Genomic DNA, 26,700 nt, shown 5'->3' with positions numbered 1-26,700 from the left:
AATATTTTTGACAAAATGACAATCAATAGACTAAAATGCTCATTTTACCTTATTCATTTAATTAAATTTATTTATTATAGTCAATTTAATTGGTTCTCTGTGTGTGTGTGTGTGTGTTTGTGTTTGTGTTCATGTGCATGTACACGCCAGTCCTGTGACTAGAACTCAGGCTCTGTCCTAGAACCTAAGCCCAGTTCCTGAGCTTTTAAGCTCAAGGCTAGTGCTCTACCACTTGAGCCACAGACTTTCCTGCCCAGGCTGGCTTCAAACTATAACCTATATCTCAGTCTCCTGAGTAGCTAGGATTATAGATGTTAGGCACTGGACCTTTCTGGACCTGACTTACTTCACTTAATATAATTTTTATCAGGTCTTTCCATTTCTTTACATATTGTATGAAATGTTTCTTTCTAATTGATGAGCAAAATTCCATTTTGTATATATACCATATTGTTCTTTTTTGACTCTTTCATCCATTGAGGGGCACCTGGACTTAATTCTGTACCATGGCTAAGGTGAATAGTGCGACAATAACCATGGTTGGGTGGATGGCTTTACTATATCATAATTCATAATCTTTTGGATAAATGCTCAAGAGCAAAACTACAGGATCATAGGGGGATATACATGCTTAAATTGCACAGAGGATTAGGATTTAACTTCTGTAGTAAAATGAACGTAGTTTAAAATCTAATGGATCACAAATCTAATGTATCTATAAAAATTACTTCACTTTACTTAGTTTAACTCTACAATTGATATGAAGATATAACAAATTTGTTTTAAGAATTTAACGTGAGGGGGGGATCAAGATGGCGACGGGGCAGTAGGGAAATGCCACAGCTCTCCCCAACCAAAAAGAGAGTTCGAGTTCCAATGCTTAATCTCCCCAAGAGACCGACAACAACAAAAAGATGAACACCCAGAGAAAAACAGGAGGTGGAAAAAAAAAATGAAAAAGAAAGAGAGAAAAAGAATTTCAGAACAGAGAAGCGTGAAGACCCCCCTCCCCCAACCTTTACTGGCCCCATGGCCAGCCGGCCCGGAAGGGGCTGCTGGAGTCCCAGAGACCCAGGGGGTTGTCTGCAGGTCACCCGCGCAGAAGCCGCCTGAGGTACCGGTTTTGGACCTGCTTATCGCTATGAACAGAGAAACATCCAAGCTGGGAGCTTGCACAAAGATCCCACCCCCACCCCTCACTCTCCATCTGAGCAGAGAGGCTCTATCCCGCCAAAGCCACTCGGCCCCACGGTGGGAACCCCAGAGCTACACAGGATGCCCACAGAACACCAGAGCAGAAGACCTGCAAGGAACTGGTGCTAATCTGGAGAGCACAAACAGAGACAAACCCCAGCGCTCAGAACCTGCATGGAGGCCCCTCCCACACCCCTTGGTCGGAGGCCCAAGGCCCATCTGGCAGCGCTGACCTGAACAGCGTCAACCGAGGCAGAGACAGAGGAGAAACACACAGAGCCACCATCGCCCAGCCCAGCCCACAACCACCTCAACTGAACTCTGATTGCAACAGCAACCAACGACCTACATCACACAGAAAGAACAACTAGCTCCAGGGTAAGTGCCCCACAGGGGACAGTGTATCCCTCAAGGGAGACCAGAGCTGGTGGGAATCCCCAGACCATGACCGAGACCCCCTAACCCAACACCTGGACCACAGGACCCACTAAAACTGGGAATTGTTCAAGAGATCCACCAGCCCATGGAGCATACTCTGCTGGCCAGGCTAGAGCAAGAGCGCCCCTGGAAGGGAGCTTAAACGCCCAAGTCAGGAACAGTACCCCTGGGTCAAGACACCCAACAGTGGAAAAAATTTGAACTGTGTACCCCAGGCTGTGTAACCTAGGCAGTATACACAGCAACACAGGTCCAACCGGCATGCCCCAGGCCGGGGGCTGGGACCAGTCCTGGGGACCCAGTGCCTGAGCAACACAACCAACTCCTCCCAACTGAAGTCAGAAGCTGAGCATACGCCTCAGCAGAGGGGAGAAAGACAGGGAACTACGCCCCCTGGGAATCACACCTGTGACAGCAAAAACCCGGAAGTTCAAGACAAGAGAAGCTCAAACCCCACCAGAACCCGACCCATATACCCTAGGCTGGGAATTGGACAACACAGGCCGCCAGCTCCTGATAGTAGGCAGGAGCTCAGGCTGGTAAGGTGGCTCAGCAGTAGAGTGCTTGTCTTGCGTGCATGAGGCCCTGGATCTGATTCCTCAGCACCAAATAAGCAGAAAGGGCCAGAAGTGGTGCTGTGGCTCAAATGGTAGGGTGCCAGCCTTTAGGTGAAGAGCTGAGGGACAGCACCCAAGCCCAGAGTTCAAGCCCACAACCGGCCAAAAAAAACCCCCAAAACATCAGGAGCCCATAGCAGACTTAAGCATCTGGGAGAGTGCATCCAGCACATCCGATCTTGCCAAGAGCACCTGCAGGAGCAAACAGGAGCAGTCTAGGCTGTTCAGCCCTTCTAAAGGCAGGAACTGCCAGTGATCTACAGCAGAGAGCCAAGAGCCCTACGTGGGTCAGACCAGCAGCTGGAGGTCGGCCCCCAACAGAACCGAGATCAGGTACAGACTCTCTCTACCAGCACAGAAACAGCAACCAAGCAAAGACAGACACCTATTGACCAAAACAAAATTTCAGATTAGTTTCCAATAATCCCTGAATCCCCATGCAAAAATCACAGAGAAAAATTACATGGTTTATCAACACTCAGGATAGCAAGCTATCCCCAAAAGCCAGCAGCCACCCAGAGGAGAGCCCCAGTGGGAGCAAAGCAGGAATGGAAGACAAAAGCTACATCCAAGAGATGCTGGAGGCAATGACTCAAGAAATAAAGGGAGAAATGGACCAGAAATTGAAAGAACACAGGGTCAAAATATTGAAAGAGATGCAGGATATCAAACAGGAGATACATGCCAAAATAGAGGCAGTACACACCTCATTAAGAGGTGAGATCAGTACTTTGAGAACCAACATCCAATCCATAAATGAGTCCATTTCCTCCATGCAAACCACAATGGAAGCCACAGTTACAGAGTGAACAACATAGAATGTAGAGTGTCAGATACAGAAGACAGAATACACCAACTGGACCAAAAAATGACAGATATGGAAAAATCACTTAAATTATGCCAAAAGGAAATTCAAGAGTAAGCGGATAGTGCCAAGAAATTTAACCTTTGTATAATTGGAGTGGACAAAGGTGAGGAATATCAAAGCAAGGGAATGCAACACCTATTCAACAAGATAATAGGTGAAAATTTTCCCCATCATAAAAAAGAACATCTTACCTACAAAACAGAAGCATATAAAACACCTAACAAGCAAGATCCCAGGAGAAACACTTCTAGAAACATCATAGTAAAAATAATAGATCGGAATAATGAGGAAAAATCTTGCATGCAGCAAAAATGAAGGAGTTATACTACAACAGGGGAAAAAATTAGAATCACTGCAGATCTCTCCACACAAACACTGAATGCAAGAAAGACCTGGGAAAGTACCATATGAGCCCTGAGAGCCAATAACTGCCAACCCAGACTGATATACCCGGCAAAGCTAGCATTCACATTCGATGGAGAACTGAAAATTTTTAATAGCAAAGAAGAACTAAATAAATACATAAACATTAAGCCAGCATTACAAAGAATACTAAGAGGAGGGACACAACCTGAAGAAAGCAACCAGGAACAGGGACCTGCACCCAGATAGGCATTAATAGAAGTCTACCTGAGCAAGCACAGGAGGAATGGAAAGAAGAAAAACTGAGGAAAACAGGGAATGACAGGGACCACAATGCATCTCTCTATGCTATCTCTAAATATTAACAGGCTTAATTCACCAATCAAAAGAAAAAGAACTGCAAATTGGATCAGAAAACATGACCCATCCATCTGTTGCCTTCAGGAGACCCACCTCTCAGCCAAACATACAAACAAACTCAGAGTGAAGGGTTGGAAAAGGGTCTACCAATTAAATCCTCCAGTAAGAAAGCAGGTGTAGCTATCCTGATATCTGACAAAATAAACTTTTCATTAAAATCAATACAAAAAGACAAGGACGCACACTACATATTAATACAGGGAACAATCCAAGAGGAGGATATTACCATCATCAACTTATATTCCCCAAACATTGGTGCAACCAAATATGTTAAGCAAATACTCTCAAACTTACAGAATAAAATAGATCCAAATATAATACTAGGAGACTTTAATACCCTACTCTCACCAAAGGACAGGTCTACCAACCAGAGGATTGGCAAAGAAGCTACCAAATTAAGTGAGGCCATACTTCAAGCGGAATTAACTGACATCTACCAAGTATTTCACTCTAAAACAACACAGTACACATTCTTCTCAGCAGCTCATGGAACTTTCTCCAAAATAGACCATATCATAATTCATGCAAGGAACTTAAGCAAATACAAGGGGATCGACATAATCCCCTTTATCCTATCTTACCACAGTAGAATCAAATTGTAGACCTTGATAGACAATTTGCTCCAAGAAAGTTAGAATGTGTTTGTGACTTTAACTTGAGCATCACTATCCCACACTGCTGTGAAATTTGGGAAATTATGTAACCACTTAATCACAATAAAAAATTTGAAAAAAAAAGAATTTAACATCCCAACCATAGGATAATTATAAGTATAAAAATAAGATAAGAACTTTACAACTTTGGTGGGGGGGCTGGATTGGGTTGGGGGAGAGGATGGGAAGGGGAAACAAAGGAGGAGGCTACAATGCTTGATAAGAAATGTACTCGTTATCTTGTCCATGTAATTGTAACTCCTCTGCTCAGTATTTTCACAATTTTAAAAAAAATAAGATATGTCTCAACTAGTATCCTGTACAGTTAGGAGTAGAGTATTTTATCTACTTTATAACTGTGTTTCCTTCTAGCTATGTGAAGAAATTATTCATTTATTATAACATCCTCTAAAACCATATGTTTGGGCTACAATAACAATAGAATATTGTTTTAAATACAATGTTGTTATTTATCTTACACACACAAATAATAAAATTTTACTAGAAGGATTTGAAGGGTCATGTGAAAAGGTTTTAATTGAGTACATAGCCTGTACTTGAATTTGTGCAGAGAAACATTTTTCTTCCATTTTTATATATGTGTTTGATTTACTTTCTTGCATTAAGGCTTTAAAATATTGAAGCAAGTATGGTTACTGACAGTGTTTTTATGAACTCACCTATATTGATAATTCTCTCTCTGGTCTATCTTCTACAGCTGTCTATTTTGAACAAGTAGCCTGTTGAGTGAGTTTTCTGTGGAAGGAAATTTACTCACCACCATGTGAGCAAGATTGCAGATCAGTAAGCACAAGCCTGAGCTCATTAAATGCCATATCCTTGCTTTCACATTTAGCTTTGATTGAGTCAAGGAGATATTAATTAAACTTCTTTAATCTTTGTCATAGATACATCTCATCAGGGTGCATAAATATTTGCATTATCCCCCCAAAATTTACATTTCTTTTTATATTATATAGACTGCACTGATCTAATCACATTAAAAGAGGAAATGAAGCCTTCTAGTATGGGATTACCTAGATATGTGTATCCGTTATAATATTGAGAACCCTGCAGTTGGAAGTAAAGCTCACTCAGAAAGGGCTTGTCTGTGATGTTCAAGGTCTCATGTCCAAGGTCTAAAACTGCAAATTAATTAATGATTAATTCTCATTCTAATTGCTAGCATGGAAATAGATTTGGAGGGATTCATGCAGAAAATGTGAATTGTTTTTATTTTCTTTTGATTTGTCTTCTGATAATTGATATTTTTGCCCTTAAAATCAATTGGAGCTTCAATTGTAGTATTTAAAAGAATGTAGCATTTCAGATGTCACTATTACTATAGTATTAGGAAATTTTGGCAATGATATAGTAAAATTGAAGTCCTCATAAACTTCTGATGGGATGCAAAATTATTACTTCTTCCAGTGTTTAATGTCTAATTGTATCAGGTATGGCTGCATAGACTGACAAAGAGTACAGTTAAGCAGGTTGGTTGTAACTGTGAAGTTGTATGGGTGTGTAGTTGGTTGGCCTCTTACGAAAAACTCACACAGACATTGAATGCTGTCTAGTGCTTAGTTTGACTGAGCTTTCTCCAAAACCTAAAAGAGTAGGGCTGGATCTGTGTTGAGGGTCTACTTCAGGGTTTGCAGGTGTCAGAACTCTTACCAGTGTACATATGAGGGTAGCTTTCTCTGAGTCCCAAAGAGAGATCCCACTGGATCACTGTATATGCCCCTGTTCAGGGCAGTAGTGGCTCGCACCACTGTGGAGAGGGGCCAGAAATAAGTACAAGGCTGTTTCAGAGTCAATGGGCAAGTCTGAGGTCTGTAGATCTACCTGTAAGGGGGGTGGGGGAGAGGCTTGGGATTCTCTCTTTCTCTCTTCCACACTCTCTCCCTCCCCCCTCTCTCTGTCTCTGTCTCTGTCTCTCTCTTGGTTCCAGAGTGAGCATAAATGCTCTCAGACCACACCTGCAAGGAGCTGAACTCTTATGGGAATGCATCAGGCTCTACTGTGGAACTGAGTGAAGGTATTTTGCATGCAACACACGGATAGGTATATTTCCCACCTGGTCCCTGGATGCGCACAACGGTTCTCAAAATACCAGCAGAGCTGAGCTGTAAAACTATGTCAAAGCCTATCTACAATCAGAACTGAGGTTGGAAGTCCTCTTAAGGTACAAATGGACATGCCTCCTCTTGAGTCCATTGGTAAATGAATATGTTAGGAGGACAAAGGAGTAACAGGACTGTAGCTGGGTCCACAGGGAAACCAAATTATTTCTCCATCTGGAGTCAAGAACACAGAGGGAAACCAGCCAACTGGATCTCAAAGTACTTTCTTCAAAATGCCCTTCTAGCTCTGCAAGCTAGTGGATCCATTGGGATTTCTACTCTTAGGTGAATACCAAACCTTTGGCAAAGGAACTTCCAATCAAGTACACTGTTACAAGATGATGGATTGCTCTGGGAGGTATGAGTTAGTTGACCACTTATTCTGGCTATTGTTCATATTCTAACATAACAATCTCTCTTGATGAGATGTCCAGTGCTTTATACCAAAATAGCCTTGCACACTTGATGACCTACAGGTTTGTTTTTTAACATTTCATTATAATGTGCTACTTCATAGTATCAGTGCAATGTTATTTGTTTCATTATTTTGTGTAAATAATTGTTCAAAGAGTCAAAAGTTTGCTATCTTTTAGTTTTTAAATGGATTTCATATAGGGAATTAGTAGTTTCATAGTCATAAAGGGGTGTTGAGTTGTGAATTATCAGTTCAAATCCTAGACTAAATTTTATAAGCAGAGTGACTTTTATCAAGCTACTTCATTTTTTTTTTTTTGGTTTGCTCATAAATGAAACAAGTAGTTTCAATTGTTGTACAGGATCAACACACATACACACACACACACACATACACACTGTTCAGCACAAATCAAAGGAAAGATCTATAATATAATGAAGATAATAAGAATAATAAATTTGATGCAACAACAAAGTAAAATATTGAGAATTATTAATTTTGACATTCCATTTTAACATTAGTTCTTTCCAGCTCAAGTATAGCCATAACTTAAATTCTGTGCATTTCTTAATTTTTATTTCAGTTTTAGCAATAGAGGATGCATTCTGATGCTTACTTTTGACATTAATATAAATTCCATAGGGCTCTAATTTTTGTACTATTTTTTGTTTGTCTATATGATATGTCTATATCACAACATTTCCATTTCTATAGTGTTTATCATGTAAATATGCTAAAACCTATTGGTCAATCCTCATGTTTATGACCATTTGAGGTTTTTTTTTTTTAATAAGACTTCTTGGGCAGATGCTCAAGAAACTCTTAAGATATTTTCCTCTTAGAAATAGCTTCCTACTCTTGAATTTGCATGTACTCACTCCATAAAATAATGCTAAATTATTTTCTAAGAAACTGTATTAATTTACCCTCCTACCAATATGTGACAGCTCCTGTGGTTCCACATCCTGCTAACATGTGGTATTGTCAGGCCTTCCTTCCTTCCTTTATTATTCTCTAAACTAGTGGGTGTAAAATGTCACTTTATTATGGATAAAAATCTGCATTTCACAGTATGCTAATAAGGAGGAACTTTTTTCATATTTTGTATTGTCCCGATAGTTTGTTACTCAGTGAAATATTGTGTATTTAAAATAAAAATAAAGTTTATATTTGGTCTCTTCTTTTAGATTATTTTGATGTATTTGAATGTAAAGGACTAAGAACAGAAAAATAGCTAAATTACCAAAGATATATGTAACTTGAATGTTATAATTATTTTAATTCATGTACTACTTTTGGTATTATACATTCACAATTTTAAATAGAACATCTAAACTTTAATTTACATTGTTGAGGTACAACTAGTTCTTTTTAAGTTCATTACTTGGAGAAAAGCTTTTTGGGGGATAGTAAATTAGGCTTAAATAATTAAATTTTCATAGAGAGTGACATATAGCAGTAGGTCAATATAAATATTTTAAATAAAACAATTTATTCTCTTAAGGTAAAGTGGAAGAGCTATAAAAAATGAAGTCAAACATTCTTTTTTTTTTTTTTTGTCGGTTGTGGGGCTTGAACTCTGGGCTTGGGCACTGTCCCTCAGCTCTTCAGCTCAAGGCTAGCGCTCTACCTCTTGAGCCACAGTGTCACTTGCAGTTTTCTAGTGGTTTATTGGGGATAAGAGTCTCAAGGACTTTCCTGCCCGGGCTGGCTTTGAACCGGGATCCTCAGATCTCAGCCTCCTGAGTAGCTAGGATTACAGGCGTGAGCGCCTTACAGGTGTGTGGCTTTGAAGTCAAACATTCTTGAACAATGTCTATCAATGGGACAGAATCATTCAAGTTATATAAACACTCTCTTTAGAAGGAAGAGTTAGTTATATAATTTATGATACCTTGATGAGAATAGTTGGAATTTAGGAGTTTAGGTAGATCAGATTGCAGTGCCCAGAATATGCACTGTTTTTCCCACCATCCTCATTCTACATGGGAAACAGACAAGGACTTGGCTTTAAATAGCGCTTTCTATTTTCTACTATTGCTAAACTCCTTTTCTAAGTAGTAAGCCAGTGTGATGAGTGTAGAAATAGTAGGAAAGAAATGAGCGAATAAACTTTTACTCATAAGGACAGTAAAAAGCTTCTACTGAAAGATCAAATAATGCAAGAACTTCCGGAGTCACACCAACATGGCTCCCATTCATATTCCCTGAATAGTTATTCAGTGCAGTATGAATCAACACAAAGTATCATTTGCTTATTAATATAAGCAAATATAATATAATGTATTATAATATACATCATTAATATAATCCTGTGTTTAGCACTTTCATAGTTATATTATATATAAACCTTATTCCATTACTTAATGGAATGTATTTGGTTCTTCAATCTGTGATGCACCAACATTCAGCCAAGAGCTTTTATTAATACATCTTAATATATAGACTATAGCCAGAAATTAAAATTTTCTTTTACCAAATGATTTCTCTTCATTGTATATATATATGTATATATATATATATATACACACACATATATATAACACTTAAAAAGAATTATATATAATTCCTTTAAAAGAAATATGTATAGTTCTTTAAAATTTTTTACATATGATTTCATTTATTATTTATATATTATTTATATGATTTATGTGTTATTTATTATGTATATATAAATAATAACTTTAAAAATTATTGAGTAGTAGTACAAAGTGATTACAATTTTATAAATCAGGTTATGAGCACTTTTTCCCCTTTTTCCCCTCCTCCTATCCCTAGTCTCAAGTTATTTTATTTCTACTTTGACAGTGACAATCATGTTTGGGAATTAATCTAGTTGAATTATCCATTTTCTCACTGAAATTCATTAAGATATTTGATGCATCATATATATATATATATATATATATATATATAAAGGATATATATATCCACACTTTACTTTTTAGTTTCCACAAATATATTACGGAAATAAAATGAGTCATCTCATAATTTCCTTTCTGAGATGTTTGGAGAACATAAGCAATAGATGCTGTGCCGTCAAGTTCATACAGTAAGACAGATAATCATGGTAGAAAGCTACATCAAGCTGCAGGGGACTTTAAAATATGCAGTCACTTCCAGAAAATGTAAAATTGGTACAAAGATTCAACAATTTATAAAAGGGAAAGCTAATTTTAATGTTTTTCTTCATGGAGGTAACAATGGATAATAAAACCCAGCCGTTAACCAAACTTTTCTGCCATCATCTAATTGCCAGAAAATAGCTTAAGTGGGGTTTTGCTCTCCTGGCTCTTTCAGACGATGTGGATTTGCTTATGGGTATGTGGAAACCTTTTTGAATATAGCCTCTTCTGGAAGCTGGAAATTATTTAGTGCTGACTGTAATTGTATCTTGGAGGAGGTAACTGACAGCATGTTGACTTGTATTCCTCAAAATAAAGCTTTTAGGTTTCCTGAGAACACATCTAAAAATACTGGCTTTTGCTTGAAGGTTATCTAGCCCACCAAAGACTTTCTCTGTCTTTTTTTTTTTTTTTTAAGGAAACACATTTATAAGTGTGACATGTCAGGCTTTCTTAAAATTTCTTTTCCTAGTAACCTGGAGGCCAGGCAAGTTAGAAAAATAACTTTTTTTTTCTTTTTTTTTTTTTGTCGGTCATGGGGCTTGAACTCTGGGCCTGAGTGCTGTCCCTCAGCTCTTCAGCACAAAGGTAGCGCTCTACCACTTGAGCCACAGCAGCACTTTTGGCCTTCTAGTAGTTTATTGGAAATGAGTCTCACAGACTTTGCTGCCCAACCTGGCTTTGAACCACGATCCTCAGATCTCAGCCTCCTGAGTAGCTAGGATTACAGATGTGAGCCACTGGCACCTGGCGAAAAATAACAATTTAAAGTAACTGAAAACAGGTTGATATCAATTAAATTTTCCTTGTCTATGAGAATCACTCAGGAAAAATTATTTTGCAAATAAAAAGTGTGAAGACATCAGATTATTCAAATCCATGTAATTATTCAAATGATGTCAACTCTTATTTTTGGCATATGACATCCAATATTCTTTTTCTATACAACATACAACAGTATAAAGCATCATTTTTAAAAATGGTGATTGATCTGTTTTTGCTTCAGGAAACCAACTAACATTTATGTTAACTACCTCTTAGTCACACTTTGACTTCCATACTCTTACAAAAATTAGCATAATTCCTCAGAGTGTACAGCAATGAATTTATTGTGCTTTATTTCTGTTAACAATGCCAATTATATCCTGGGAAGTGGTTGGAAAGTGAATCATCTGTCATCATTACATTCATGGAAATGAGTGTATATCCAATTCTTTTACTCAATCTTGCTATGAATCATTTCTGGTGATTTTGAGTTTGGTAAGAATTCACAGAGACAATCCAACTTTGAAGGTAAAATTCTTCTACAAAACCAGGACTAGAATGGCAAGTTGATCATTAGAGAGCCATGCTACCTTGTTTTACCACTGTTTCACATCAGCTCAGGAAATTTGCTTCATTTTATTTTACTATGTAGGCTCTGTCTACTATCTCAGACTCTGCATACCTCATGTCAAATCTACTCCTAGAAATAAGTATAGAATGTTGACCTTATGATATCTGAAATCTTCAAAGTGTGTTTCATGTAGTCATCATTCAATGATTCAGGGTTAGTTACAAAATAAACTAGGCCCGTTGTTGGGTTGATTTGGTTGTGTGATTGTCTTCTGTATAACCTATAAACCATTTCTGTTTGCCTGTGCTTAGAAAATATTGCAGCAATAATAGAAACCCAGAGTCAACTTGACAGAATATAACTTAAAGTTGAGCATGCCTACCACGGGTGTCCACTGTCTTGCCTTTTGGTGTATATGACTAGTGACCTCAAAGTCAGGGAACTCAGAAATGTTTCACCTCTACCCCTGCTTCCTTGGGCACATAGAAGCTTCCAGAATAAAATATTCACGCTTCTTTTGTTCAGGATTGTTTTGCTAATAAGCCCAAATAGTACTTGTATTGAGGAGTAAACTTTCCCTCATTCCTTTATCTTCTTGTTCTCCTTGGCTTTGAACTCAACAAGCTAACCCATTGCCCTCAGGTAATTAATGCCCAAATTGCCTGCCATGTTTATCCTTATTTTGTGTCCTCGGCCCCAGCGGTTCTGTAAGAGGTTAATGTAAATTCAGTTATCATATCCTAATAAACTAATAAACTAATGTGATTGAGGACTTTCCACATTTATGGCTATGCCTTCTTACTATTCTGTGGCAGGTGTTCTCTTTGTTTTAAACATTTTTCTTTGTACTTAATATTCTTTGGGTTTGGGGAGTTCCGGGAAGATGGCGGAGGAGAAGCTGGAATCTGAACAAGCTCTTGCATAGAAAACAGTTTCAGAGTTCCAGTGAACAGTCCCAAGCCAGAGAATCACACCAAGTGTGCCATCACAGGACAGAGAGTTAGTCAAGAGAGGGGAAGCCAAGCAGACACATCTGAGCAGCTGCCGCTGCGGCGGCAGGGTCGCAGTGGCGACCACCGCTGCGGAGGCATACCTGAGACGCAGTCCGGGACCAAGGAGACAGACGCAGCGGACGAGCGGATTCTACTCAACACCAGCAAGAACCGACAAGGAGCGGACAACTTCATCCTGCACTTTGCAGACCAGAGACGACCCAGGATCCAAGACTCCGCGTGAGTAGAAGCCCCACTTCCTCACTCCTTCTCTGGGAGCAGAGGAGGGAAGGCCACCCCTCCCCCACCAGCACCGGTGATCTCCATCTTGGATACCGACAAAGCTCGGAGGAGCGGCTAGCTCCAGCTCAGGCCTTGGAATAAAACTAGTCATTTAGCAGGTCACAAGAACTTAACGGCGAAGTGACCTCACAGACTCAGTTCCATCCAGGGAAAAGTCACCCAGCTCAGGCGCCAGCCATTGGAGTGGCTCTCCTCACCGGGTAACCAGAGCCAGAGGCTGCCCCGCCCTCTAGCAGCCACCACAATCAATTGAAAAACAGAAACCCTGAGAATGGCTCCAGGCTGGGTGCTGGGAGTTTTTTTTCACAAAATAGCCCCAGGGAAAAGCTACTGTTCGTTGAAAGACCTCAACTCTACCCAGAACCTAGCCTCATCACTGCATCCCCCTCTTTTGTGATTCTCAAAGCAGATCACCCTCCCAGTAAACTAACCTGGGAGGGGGATCTCAAAAACTTGGGTAAAGCAGAGCATTTTTCTGCTTGTTCCAACAAACTGACTTAAGAAACCAATCAAGCCACAGGACCTCAAGCTGACCAGAGACTCCAACCAGACTCTGGTTACAGACAAAAGGGAGATACAGGACTCTTCCCACCCCTCCAAAAAAAAAAAAAAAAATCAAAGAACTTTTTTCTTCTTCTTCTTCTTTTCTTCTTTTTTTCTTTTTCTTGTTTTGTTTTTTTTCGTTTTTTGTTACCTTATATATATATATATAAATTTTTTTTTGCTTTTCTAAAACTTTTATTAATCTTTAATTTTTGCCTCTTCTGAAAAAATAATTGTTTTCCATTAACTTTTTTTTTTTTCTCCTCTTATAATTTTTATTTTAGGAATACGTGAATGTGTGTTTTCTTTTCTTTTCTTGTCTTCTTTCTCTTTTTCTTTCATTCTTAATTATCTTTTTGTTTCTTTTTCTAGCTCTACTGAACTTCTGATCTTTTCTTCTCACTTTCCTATCCTTTCCATCTTTTCCTCTTTGTTCATCTTTATGTGACTTAACTCTTGTCCTGCACATCCTCAGATAAACCCGTAGTTAACCAGTAGACCCTATCCCCCATTGTGTACACACTTAATCCACAAACTTATTACTCAATTCAAAACCTCTGAGACTTAAATTCATTAATAGCAGTACTACCTCTTTATACCTATATAATATTTTAAGCATTTTTTAAAAGTTTTTCACATCTCCTCTATGTCCCTCCCTTTCTCTCAACATATTCATATTCCTCTATAAATAGATGGTCTTTTAATCTCTAAAATAACATTAATTTTTATGTTTCTATTTTTTTTTCTGGTCTCTTTTCATTCCCATTTCCCTTTCTTCTTTTTCTCTCTCTCTCTACTTACATCCTACCCAACCTATTTCCTGCATTGTGATTAGGACATAGTTAACCCTCCCTGTGCCTCCCCACACCAATCTATTCCTATTTTTTACCCACATCTCTCCCTAACCCTAATAATTTCTGGTTTTCCAAATTCTTCTCTGCGGTTCGAAGTCCTTTAACATATAGTTGTTTGATGTCGAATAGATGTATCTGTTGAACTAGATTGTATCTGTAGACTATTGACTGTACAAATGCAAACTTTGGTTGATGGTTGCCTTAAGATAGTGTTCTAGCACAAAACTGGTGCTATCTTCATCTCAAATGGGCAGAGTAAGCCGGAAAAACACAAGAAAAATGGCAAATTCAGGTATCTCAATTCCCAATCTTGATAATCAGGGGCTAGAACAGATAATGAATAATCCAGAGGAGAGTTCCCAAACAGCTCTACAAACACTGGTGGCAAACATGATAAATGAAAAGTTTGACAACATACAAAGGACTCTGTATGAGCGTGATAGGGAGAGAGAGGAGGCATCCCAGAAGTTTATACAGGAATATCATAAGTGTGAGGAAGCTACTCAAAAACTGATACAGGATTTGCGTGAACAACTTGAGAATACTCAAAGAGAAAGGGAGGAATGGCGTGAGCAGGCTGAGAACACTCAAAGAGATCTGCAGGAATCCCATGAACGGGAGGAAGCTAATCAAAGAGTAATACAGGAATTGAGAGACCAGGTAGAGAACACACAAAGATCACTAAAGGCATTCATGGAATCCATTAACAAAGAGCTGAAGGAAGTCAGGGAGACCACAAAGGGAATGCTGAATGGAACCCAACAGAAGGAATGGGAGCCCAAAGAAACCATAACCAATCAACTAAGTGATTTGAGGACAAACACTGAACACCAAATTAAGGAAGTAAAGAAATTCATACAAGACCTAAATCAGAGCTTCAACAAAGAACTTGAAGCCATCAAAGCTGACCAACTAGAAGGAAAAGAGATAAAAAACAAAGTAGAGAGTCTTGACAGCAGGTTAGACCATGCAGAAGATCGAATCTCAGGGATTGAAGACAGCCTAGATATTATAGAGAAAGAGCATACAACCATCCAAGACAAGTCCAAGAAATATGATAGATGTATCCAACACCTGGAAGACACCATCAGAAGGCCTAATCTAAGGATAATGGGTGTAGAGGAACACCTAGAAACAGAAGTTAATGGCCTAGGAAATCTGTTTAACAGGATCCTAGCAGAGAACTTCCCAAACATGCAAAAAGATAGGCCTGTCCAGATACAAGAAGCCTTTAGAACCCCAAATAGACCAGACCAGAATAGGACATCCCACCGTCACATTATAATCCACACAGGATCAACTCAGAACAAGGAAAAGATCCTTAAAGCTGTCAGAGAGAAAAGGGTAATCACTTATAAAGGGAAACCAATTAGAATCACCTCAGATTTCTCAGCAGAGACAATCAAAGCAAGAAGAGCCTGGAATGATGTATGCCATACCCTAAAAACAAACAACTATCAACCAAGAATACTGTACCCAGCTAAACTCTCCTTCATAACTGAAGGCCAAATAAAAACCTTCCATAGCAAAGAAAAATTGAAACAATACATCTCCACCAAACCAGCCCTACAAAAGATTCTTAAAGATGTCCTACACATAGAAAACCAACAAGACCGCAATAAAGGCCAAGAAACTGCACCCAAACTGAGAATCCAAGAACCATAGGAAGAACCCAGTTTTCGCATCCCCCAAGAAGGTAGATAACATGGCAGGAACTCCCAAATACCTCTCAGTCCTATCTCTTAATGTTAACGGACTGAACTCTCCAATTAAGCGACATAGACTGTCTAGTTGGATTAAAAAACAAGACCCTTCTATCTGCTGCCTGCAGGAGTCACATCTTGCCCGTAAAAACAAACACATTTTCAATGTTAAAGGCTGGAACAAAATCTACCAAGCAAACGGCCCCCATAAACAGGCGGGAGTTGCAATCCTAATATCAGATAAAATAGACTTCAAATTAAAATTCATGAAAAGAGATAAAGAAGATCGCTACATACTAATTAAAGGATCTCTCCTTCAGGAGGATATTACAATTCTAAATATCTATTCGCCAAACAATGGAGCACCCAAATTTATCAAAGAAACACTACTTTCCCTCAAATCCCATATAGATCCAACGACATTAATCGTTGGGGATTTTAACACACCACTCTCCCCACTAGATAGATCAACTCGGCAACACCTCAACAGAGAAACCGCAGATCTAAACAGCTGCATAGATCAACTAGACTTAACAGACATTCACCGATCATTTCACCCAGCAGCATCAGAATACACGTTTTTCTCAGCAGCACATGGAACGTTTTCTAAAATAGACCACATTTTAGGCCACAAAGCAAACTTGTCTAAATTCAGAAACATTGAAGTTATACCTTGCATTCTCTCTGACCACAAGGGAATAAAGTTAGAACTCAACACCAAAAGCCACCAAAGAAAGTCCGGTATCACATGGAGGCTGAACAACACACTGCTGAATCATGAGTGGGTCATGGAAGAGATTAGAAAGGAAAATCAAATGTTCATGCTATTCAACAAAAATGAACACACAAAATACCAGCTCCTCTGGGACACAGCAAAGGCAGTACTCAGAGGCAAGTTTATAGCTCTGAGCTCCTACATCAACAAATTGGTGAGATCTGAAACTAACAATTTAATGACACATCTAAACCTCCTTGAAAAAGAGCAGCAAGATAAACCCCAATCCAGTAAACGGAAAGAAATAATCAAAATTAAATCAGAATTAAATGAATTAGAATCCAAAAAAACTATAGAAAGAATCAACAAAACAAAGAGTTGGTTCTTCGAAAAACTTAACAAAATTGACAGACCCTTAGCAAATCTTATCAGAAAAAGAAGAGAACACACCCAAATTAATAAACTCAGAGATGAGAATGGAAACATCACCACGGAAACAAGCAAGATTCAGAACATTATAAGGGAATACTTCTCAAAACTTTATGCTAATAAGTTTGAGAACTTGACAGAAATGGACCTCTTCCTAGCAAATATTGACATGCCAAAACTAAACCAAGATGACGTAAACTATCTTAACAGGCCCATATCAAGCATTGAAATAGAAACAGCAACAAGAGACCTCCCAGCTAAGAAAAGTCCAGGACCAGATGGTTTCACAGCGGAATTTTACAAGGCCTTCAAAGCAGAGCTCACACCAATTCTCCTCCAACTCTTCAATGAAATTGAAAGAGAAAGCTCACTACCGAACACATTCTATGAAGCCATCATAACCCTCATCCCAAAACCAGGCAGGGACTCATCAAAGAAAGAGAACTATAGACCCATTTCTTTGATGAACATTGATGCAAAACTTCTCAACAAAATTTTGGCCAACCGACTTCAACAATTCATCCAAAAAATCATACACCACGATCAAACAGGATTCATTTCAGGGATGCAAAGCTGGTTCAATATACGCAAATCAATTAATATTATTCATCACATCAACAGGAGCAAGAATAAGAACCACATGGTTATCTCAATAGACGCAGAAAAAGCATTCGACAAGATCCAACACCCCTTTATGATGAAGGTTTTGGAAAAATTAGGAATCCATGGAACATTCCTCAATACAATAAAGGCTGTATATGACAAACCTACAGCCAGCATTATACTCAATGGTGAAAAACTAAAGCCATTTCCTCTTAACTCAGGAACAAGACAAGGATGCCCACTCTCTCCACTTCTCTTCAATCTAGTATTAGAATGCCTAGCTACAGCAATAAGACAAGATGCAGACATAAAGGGGATCCAAATAGGGAAAGAAGAAATAAAACTCTCCCTCCTTGCAGATGACATGATCTTGTATTTAAAGAATCCCATAGACTCCACTCCCAAATTACTCAAGCTGATTCAAAACTTTGGCAAAGTAGCAGGTTATAAAATTAACCCCCAAAAATCAATGGCTTTTCTGTATGCCAACAATGAGAAAAGTGTGGCTGAAATTAGGAAAGCAACTCCATTTGTAATAGCCCCACAAAAAATAAAATACCTAGGAATTAACTTAACTAAAGAAGTGAAGGACCTCTATGATGAAAACTTTAAAATCTTGAAAAAGGAAATCAACACAGAACTTAAAAAATGGCAAAACCTCCCATGCTCCTGGATTGGACAGATTAACATCGTGAAAATGGCAATACTTCCCAAGGCTATCTACAAATTCAACGCAATACCTATCAAAATTCCACCCTCATTCTTCAAGGAAATAGAAGAGGCAATCCAAAAATTCATATGGAACAATAAAAGACCCCGAATAGCAAAAACGCTCCTCAACGGAAAGAACACTGCTGGAGGAATATCAATACCAAATTTCAAACTCTACTATAAAGCCATAGTAATCAAAACAGCTTGGTATTGGCATAAGAACAGACCTCAGGACCAATGGAATAGAATTGAAAACCCAGAAATGAACCTACAGACCTATAGCCATCTAATCTTCGATAAGGGAGCTAAAACAATAGAATGGAAGACAGACAGCCTCTTCAGTAAATGGTGCTGGCAAAACTGGTTAACTACATGTAGAAAACTAAAGCTAGATCCTTATATATCACCCTGCACCAGAATCAACTCCAAATGGATCAAAGACCTTGAACTCAAAGCAGACACTCTGAAAACATTACAGGATGGAATAGGAGAAACCCTGGGTCTCCTTGGCTCAGGCCGAAATTTTCTGAATAGAGACCCGGAAACACAACAAATCAAAGAAAGGCTGGACAAATGGGATTGTATAAGGTTGCAGAGCTTCTGCAGGGCAAATGACATAGCTAGCAAGATCAATAGAAAGCCCACGGACTGGGAGAAGATCTTTACTAGCCATACAACGGACAAGGGTCTCATATCCAAAATATACTTGGAACTCAAAAAATTAAACCACCCAACAACAAATCCTCAAAGAAACAACTGCCCAATAAGTAAGTGGGCGAAAGACTTAAAGAGAAGCTTCTCTGAAGAAGAAAGAAGGATGGCCAATAGACACATGAAGAAATGTTCAACATCCCTAGCCATAAAAGAAATGCAAATCAAAACAACATTGAGATATCACCTCACTCCAGTTAGAACAGCGAAAATCAAGAACTCTAACAACAACGGATGCTGGAGGGGATGTGGACAGAAAGGAACCTTACTTCATTGTTGGTGGGAATGTAAACTTGTTCAACCACTTTGGAAAGCAGTATGGAGGTTCCTCAAAAGACTCCACATAGAGCTCCCCAATGACCCAGCAATCCCACTTTTGGGCATTTACCCAAATGATCACAAACAAGGCCACACTAAAGCTACCAGCACAACTATGTTTATTGCAGCATTATTTACCATAGCTAAGACATGGAACCAACCCAGATGCCCCTCAGTAGATGAATGGATCAAGAAGATGTGGTATATATACACAATGGAATTCTATGCCTCCATCAGAAAGAATGACATTTCCCCATTTGTTAGGAAATGGAAAGGCTTGGAAAAAATTATATTAAGTGAAGTAAGCCAGGCCCAAAGAAACATAGGTCCCATGGTTTCCCTTATTTGCAATATCTAGTATAGGTATGAGTCAAGCGGAAAAAGTCAGATAATGTGATGTTAGGAAAACGAAACCTCAAATATGTATTTTAATGTTTTTGTTTCTTTCATGCATGTGTTTCTAACGCATTTATAAGATTATTTCTTTGTTGCTTTGTATGTCCCTCCCCCACAGTGTAACCCCCGCTTTCACTATATTTGATGTCAGTATAACATGTGGAGGAGATGGGGACAAACAAGTTGTTTAAGGATTCAGGTGGACCTGTTGCAACAATGAGAAGTACAAAAAGTCATGTCAAAACCAGCTTTACAATGTCGGTGGGGGGGGGGAGGGGGGGTATGATTGGGTGGGAGGGAGGGGGGAGGCTGGGAAGGGAGGTGAAGGGTAAACAAAGGAGGAGGCTGCAATGCTTGGTAAGAAATGTATGCATTATCCTGCCCATGTAATTGTAACCCCTCTGTACAGTATGTTCTCAAATAAAATAAAATAAAAATTAAAAAAAAATATTCTTTGGGTTTACAACTGAATGTCTATTGGAGATTTACATATTCTGTAGCTTGATTATTAAGTACCTATTGAAAATGCATTTTTGTTCAGCATCATTAGTATTTTTAGAGAAGTCTTAAATTCTAAAAGCTGTTTACCCCCTTAGTTGTGGACATTTTCTGTTCTGTTTTCTCATATTTCTTCAACAAAAATCCAACTTATTTTTTAAAAATTCATTAGAGTTATTATATAATCTCCATTTCTGTGCATGTTTCTTAGAGCTTTTTAAAAAATAGTTTAGCGCTTTTTTTTCTTGTAGCATTTGATGACTACCTGAAAATTTTGGAAATAGTATTTCTTCAATTTAGGTCATATTTAATTCAATTCAAAAATTTTATTTTTTATTTTAGTTTCACATCTTTTAATTGTCTTCTTCCTCCTCCCCTCCTCCTCCTCCTCCTCCTCCTTCTTCTTCTTCCTCTTCTTCCTCTTCTTCTTCTTCTTCGTCTTCTTCTTCTTCTTCTTCTTCTTCTTCTTCTTCTTCTTCTTCTTCTTCTTCTTCTTAATTTAGGTCATATTTAATTGAATTCAAAATTTTTATTTTTTCTTATTTTAGTTTCACAACTTTTAATTGTCTTCTTCCTCCTCCTCCTTCTCCTCCTCTTCCTCCTCCTCCTCCTCTTCTTCTTCTCTTCCTCCTCTTCTCCTCCTCCTCCTCCTCCGCCTCCTCCTCCTCCTCCTCCTCCTCCTCCTCCTCCTCCTCCTCCTCCTCCTCTTCTTCTTCTTCTTCCTCTTCTCTTCTTCTTGTTATTATATATTATTATTATTATTGTTACTTCTTTTTTACTGGTTCTGCACTTGAACTCAGGGTTTTGCACTTATTAGGCAGGCACTGTAATACTTGGGCAACACTCTAGCCCTAATTGACTCAGAAACATCAGCAATTGGTCCCACCTCATGGTTTCCTGTATTTGTACAATAATTTGGGAGAATATCTTTCCTTCATTTATCTCATAACATCTGAGAAAGATAAATTTTAAAATTAAAAAATTACATAAATTTAAATGATAGCAATAGTAGTATGATATCTGTTTACATCTATTTTATTTACATACTCCTTTTAATATATAAATTACACCAAAGTGAATGCATGGGAAATTGTATGGAAATCAAACTTAGGGGTAAAAATATTTCTAAAGCAGATGCTCATAAAATTACCACAAAAATAATGAAAATAGAACTTTAATCTCCTTTAAATCGGCATGAAAAAACATTTCTTCAAAGTATGTGTATTTATAGAAATGTTCTTATGTGAGTTTAGGATTTTTTTTTTTTGAAGCCTGATAGAGAATAACTTTTGAAAGTCTCTCACATGTGCTTCAGAGGACAAAAAAGCAATTGTGGAATTCTATATATGTCTTTAAAGTAAATTTCATTAACCTTATTATGTCTGTGTGTCTCCCCTTCTGTCTCTCTCAGCCTCTCTCTTCCCCTCTCCTTCTCCATCTTCATCTACCTCTCTCTTGCTCTACTTCTGTCATCTATATCTCTTGAATAGTACCCTGATGTTCTGTGTCAAGTTCCTTTTAGGTTTCCTCTAAAGTCCTGAACACTAAGGGGGTGGTGATAGAATTAAAGGTTTAGGCAACAGATTTGTGAACAGATTATAAACACAGTTGAAGAAGGGTTGGAGGTAGTTTATTAAGTACTTGTTGGACCCTCACAACAGATACTTTCAGAAGGAAATTCTGTGGAATCATGTCTTCCCAGCATCTGGTAGTCTTTAGACTTCAGGTGCATTTTTTCATCCTCCAGAAACAAGTTGAGGTAATGAGTAGATTCAAATGGGAGAGAGAATAGAATATTTGTGCTGTAGTCACCGGAGACAATCAGGTATTAAAAGAGAAAAACTTCTCATTGTGGTCACATCCTTTATCCTACTATGAAAAAGTACTTAGAATCTTGAATTTTTAAGGACTAGTTATCTTTGGCTCTTCTTATTGTCCTAGAGATACTTGTTTACATTTCTAGGATTTCAACTTGAAGACTGTGGCGTGCATGCAATTGTGTTGCTTGAATGTGAGGCAGGAATTGGATATACTGGCTGGGGTTCTGGGCAATGATGGCTGTTAGACCTCCGACTTTGTTTTTCCTTCTCAATTTGTATCTATTTATTTATTTGTTTATTTATGTCATAGGGCTTGAACTCTGGGCCTGAGCGCTGTCCTTCAGCTCTTCAGCTCAAGGCTAGCGCTCTACCACTTGAGTCACAGCACCACATCCAGTTTTCTGGTTAATTGGAATTAAGAGTTTCACAGACTTTTCACAGAAAAGTCTGTGAAATGGCTGGCTTTGAACCGCAATCCTCAGATCTCAGCCTCCTGAGTATCTAGGATTACAGGCGTGAGACACCAGTGCCCCAGCTCTAATTGTATTTAAAACCTTGCACTCCATTGTTCCACTGACATGTGTTTTACATTTATAATTTTTCTTCATTTCTAAAATTCTTTTCAATTCAGGATGATATATGTGGAACTTGTTCTACACAGAGATCATGATCCTCAGATGTTCAATTTTCCCCCTCCTACCTGCCTTTCCCAAGCAGCCAGTCCTACACCTTTCTCAGTTTGGAGCTTTTGTGAAATTGTTTTGTGATGGAGAAGGATTTCTTGGTGTGGAGGCAATATCTTTTCATTTACAATCCCAAAGATGTGATCTTATTTATAAAGTGCTTTTCCTCCGATTTTTAGATGAATGTCTTTTCTGAGGATAACCCTGGAGAAATCAGAATTTCTGGTTCTTTTCTGAAATGTACTTTCCATGGTGGAAAAAGCAATTGGTGAGCCATACTACTCTTTCCTCTTGGTGTACCATCACTATTCTTTCATTTGGTAATCTGCTAAGCTGAGCTAGGACTGCTTCCACCTGGAAGGAATTTTCTCCAGATTCTCCTGAGCCGTCCACACATTTTGCCATTCAGTTCGTCTCCACAGTGAAGAAGTATTAGTAACATTGAACATACACATGCACCTTTATCACTACCATGCACTCCTGCTTTGAGAGCAGGTATGGTATCAGAGAAGTAAACTCTAAAATGTTCTATCATTATTTCCCCCTAAAAGCTATATTTTTTTTTTCAAAATTAAACTAAGAAGGCATCTTTAGCTAACTGCTAAGTTAAAGTAATTGTAATTTAAGTTTTGTAAAACCAAATTGAGGCTGAGCCTGTGATTTGGCCTCAGTCTTATGGAAGTATCAACCTTCTGAGTGAAACTGTGTAAACCTGCTTGTGTAAATTTCTGACAATATTCACTCAGCCAGTTTTCAGAAAGTAAGTGGTAGGTATACCAAAAAAAATGACCTTTAATTCTTTTTGTATAACCATGTAAAATTGCTTCAGTTTTATTCTCAGAAGGTATGTGTAGGTAAACAAAAAGATGTGTAATTGCTTCCTGTCATTTGAAGGGTCATCTCTACCATGACTAAGTTACATGGTAAAACAGACTGCAGAAATAATAAAGCTGTATCATTCCACACGTCTCCTTAAGATATGGAAGATAAATGGGTATGTCACACATAACTTGGTGACCCTTTAAAAGCAGAAAGCAGTCTGTATTTGATGGCAAAGGAGGAAGCTAGGGAGATGAAGGTCCATAAAAAGAACTTGATAAGCCACTACCGTTTGGAAGACAGTTGGGAGAACATGGAAAGGAATCTAGGTGACATCTAGGAGCCAGGAGTGGCCCCTAGTTCACAGCCAGAAAGGAAAAAGGAACTTTAGACCTGTAACCCCAAGAAACTTGAGGTTATCAAAAACCTGCATAAAAACTAGAGCTTCCAATTAATATAAATTCTGTTATTCACTTTGATTTTGACTTTATGAAATCGTAAGTAGACCTAAGCCAGGTGCCAGTGAATTGCAACTATAATCTTAAACTGTTCAGGAGGCTGAGATCTGAGGATTGTGGTTCTAAGCCAGCCCAGGTAGGAAAAATCTGTGAGACTCTTATCTCCAATTAACCACCAGGAAACGAAGTGGCTCAAAGTAATGGAACACTAACCTAGAACAAAAGGGCTCAGCAACAGTGCCCAGGCCTGGAGTTCAAGCCAGGATCAACAACAACAAAAGGACTGGGCCTAATTAAGCTACCCAAACTTCTGACCAATAGAATTGTGAACTAAAAATGAATTTTACTTCAGTTTGTTGTGCTATTTCATGTGGTCGTATTTTAGGTTGTGGTAATGGAAAATGAACGCAAGGTACATTCAAAACCAATTGCTAGGAAACTTGGAAGACAAGCTCTTACCCTTGTAGACTTTTCTAGATGCTAGAAAGATACTGTGTGCTAGATTGAAGAACCAGCTTCCTTTTCCATAGTGATCACATTACTTTTGATCCCTTTTTATTAAACTTCCAGACTCCAATTATTTCATTAAGAATTCCTTTGAGAAAAATGTTCTTTTATTATTTTTTTATTGTAAAAATCCCATATGGAGGGGTTAAATTACATGAGCAAGGTAATGAGTACATTTCTTATCAAGCACTGTTGCCTCCTCCTTTGTTTCCCCTTCCCATCCCTGCCCATCTTTATCACCCCCACCCTCCCACAAAGTTGTAAAGTTCTTTTTCGACATAACGTCTTGTACATCTCATTGTTGCAATGGGTCCACCTGTATCTCTATTTAAACAATTTGTTCTTTTCCTTCCCCTCTCCAAATTAGACCAACATCAAATACAGTGAAAACAGGGGTTATACCATGGGGGAGGGATATACAAAGCAACAAAGAAATCAACTTATAAATATGTTAGGAAAAAGTAGCAAGAAAGAAAAACCTAATGTTCTAAGCAACTTTCAACTTTAACATTAAAAATGTATCCCCTGTTAATTAATTTAATATATAGGGGAAATATTGTATATCTGTCATCTTTCTATACTCAGTCTCTAAATAAACATAAACCTGATATCAGAAAGGAGCTAAAAGCTAAGTGGTCTGTTTCTCCCTCCAAGGTAAAATAGTATTTCATTAATTCTAGATTTTTTTCTTAATTTTTTAAAATTCTCTTTAAGCAGTTATATGAAGGAGTTGCATTCACCAAAGCAGTTTATGAATACAGCGTATCTTGGTCACGGCTCCCATTTCAGCATTCCCCCTTACCCCTCCCGACCCATCCCTTCTCTTAGTGATCTTAATTTTAGGGGATGTATTTAATTTTTTTGGCCTCTTAACATAGAAGTTTATGTGTGCAACGCATCAAGATCTGTGTCATCACTTCAGCCTCTTCACACACCCCCTCTGGCCCACCCCTTCCCTTATATTTCTCAGTTCTTCAGTATAAACAATGCATTTTTGCCTGCACTTACCCTCTAGTATTTTTTTGAATTAGTTTGTACTATTACTAAACAGCCATTTTTAATTTTTTTTTTTTTTTTTTTTTTGTGGGTCGTGGGGCTTGAACTCTGGGCCTGGGTGCTGTCCCTCAGCTCTTCAGCTCAAGGCGAGCGCTCTACCACTTGAGCTACAGCGCCACTTCCGGTTTTCTGGTGGTTTATTGGAGATAGGAGTCTCACGGTCTCTCCTGCCCGGGCTGGCTTTGAACCGCGATCCTCAGATCTCAGCCTCCTGAGTAGCTAGGATTACAGGCGTGAGCCACCAGCGCCCGGCTGCCATTTTTAATTTTTAAAAAGCATGCATGTCTATATGCAAGTGTTTATCAGTCAAAATTTGTGATGCTTTTCTTTTCTATGTTATTCCCCTTATCTTACTTTCCTCAACATTAATTTCATTACAATGTTAGTAATCCTTGGTTATAGACAAAGATACCCCTGCTTACCAATATCTATATAGAAAAATTTAATCTATCACAATAAACATATGGTATTTATTGTACTTTAATAAGTGGTTTTGTCATAGTTATATGTTTCTTCTGCTCTTTTTTATACTAGGAAAATTCTTATTTGGCATTTCATAATTATATTTTGAAGAATGGGTTTAATAAGTTGTATTGATTAAGTTCTTCTTGTTTTGCTCACATTTCTGTAATTAATTTTCCATTTTCCTATACTGGTATTCTATGGATACTTGAGAAAACTGTCTTTGAAAATATTTCCTGCTTCAACATTCACGAAAGATGTAGCGATACTGAATCTTTTTCTTTATTTTTTTTTTTTTACAATTTTTTTATTTTATTGTCAAGATGTACAGAGGGGTTACAGCTACATGAGTAAGGCAATGAGTACATTATTTTCTTTAATGAGTTTTTAGTGTTGAATATATATTGGCACTGAAAAATATATCAGGGAGATTTCCATTTGCTTTTGGGAGACTTTTTAATAACTTTGGAATGGTCTATTATTTAAAAATTAAGTAAAGTTCAATTGTGGACATGTCCACAGATCCTTGGGGCTCTTTATCCAATGTTTAATACTTGATGACCACTC

This window comes from Dipodomys spectabilis, unplaced genomic scaffold (genome assembly GCF_019054845.1).
Source record: "Dipodomys spectabilis isolate Male_0828 unplaced genomic scaffold, ASM1905484v1 ptg000026l, whole genome shotgun sequence".
NCBI lineage: Eukaryota > Metazoa > Chordata > Mammalia > Rodentia > Heteromyidae > Dipodomys > Dipodomys spectabilis.
This window is presented reverse-complemented; position numbering follows the sequence as displayed.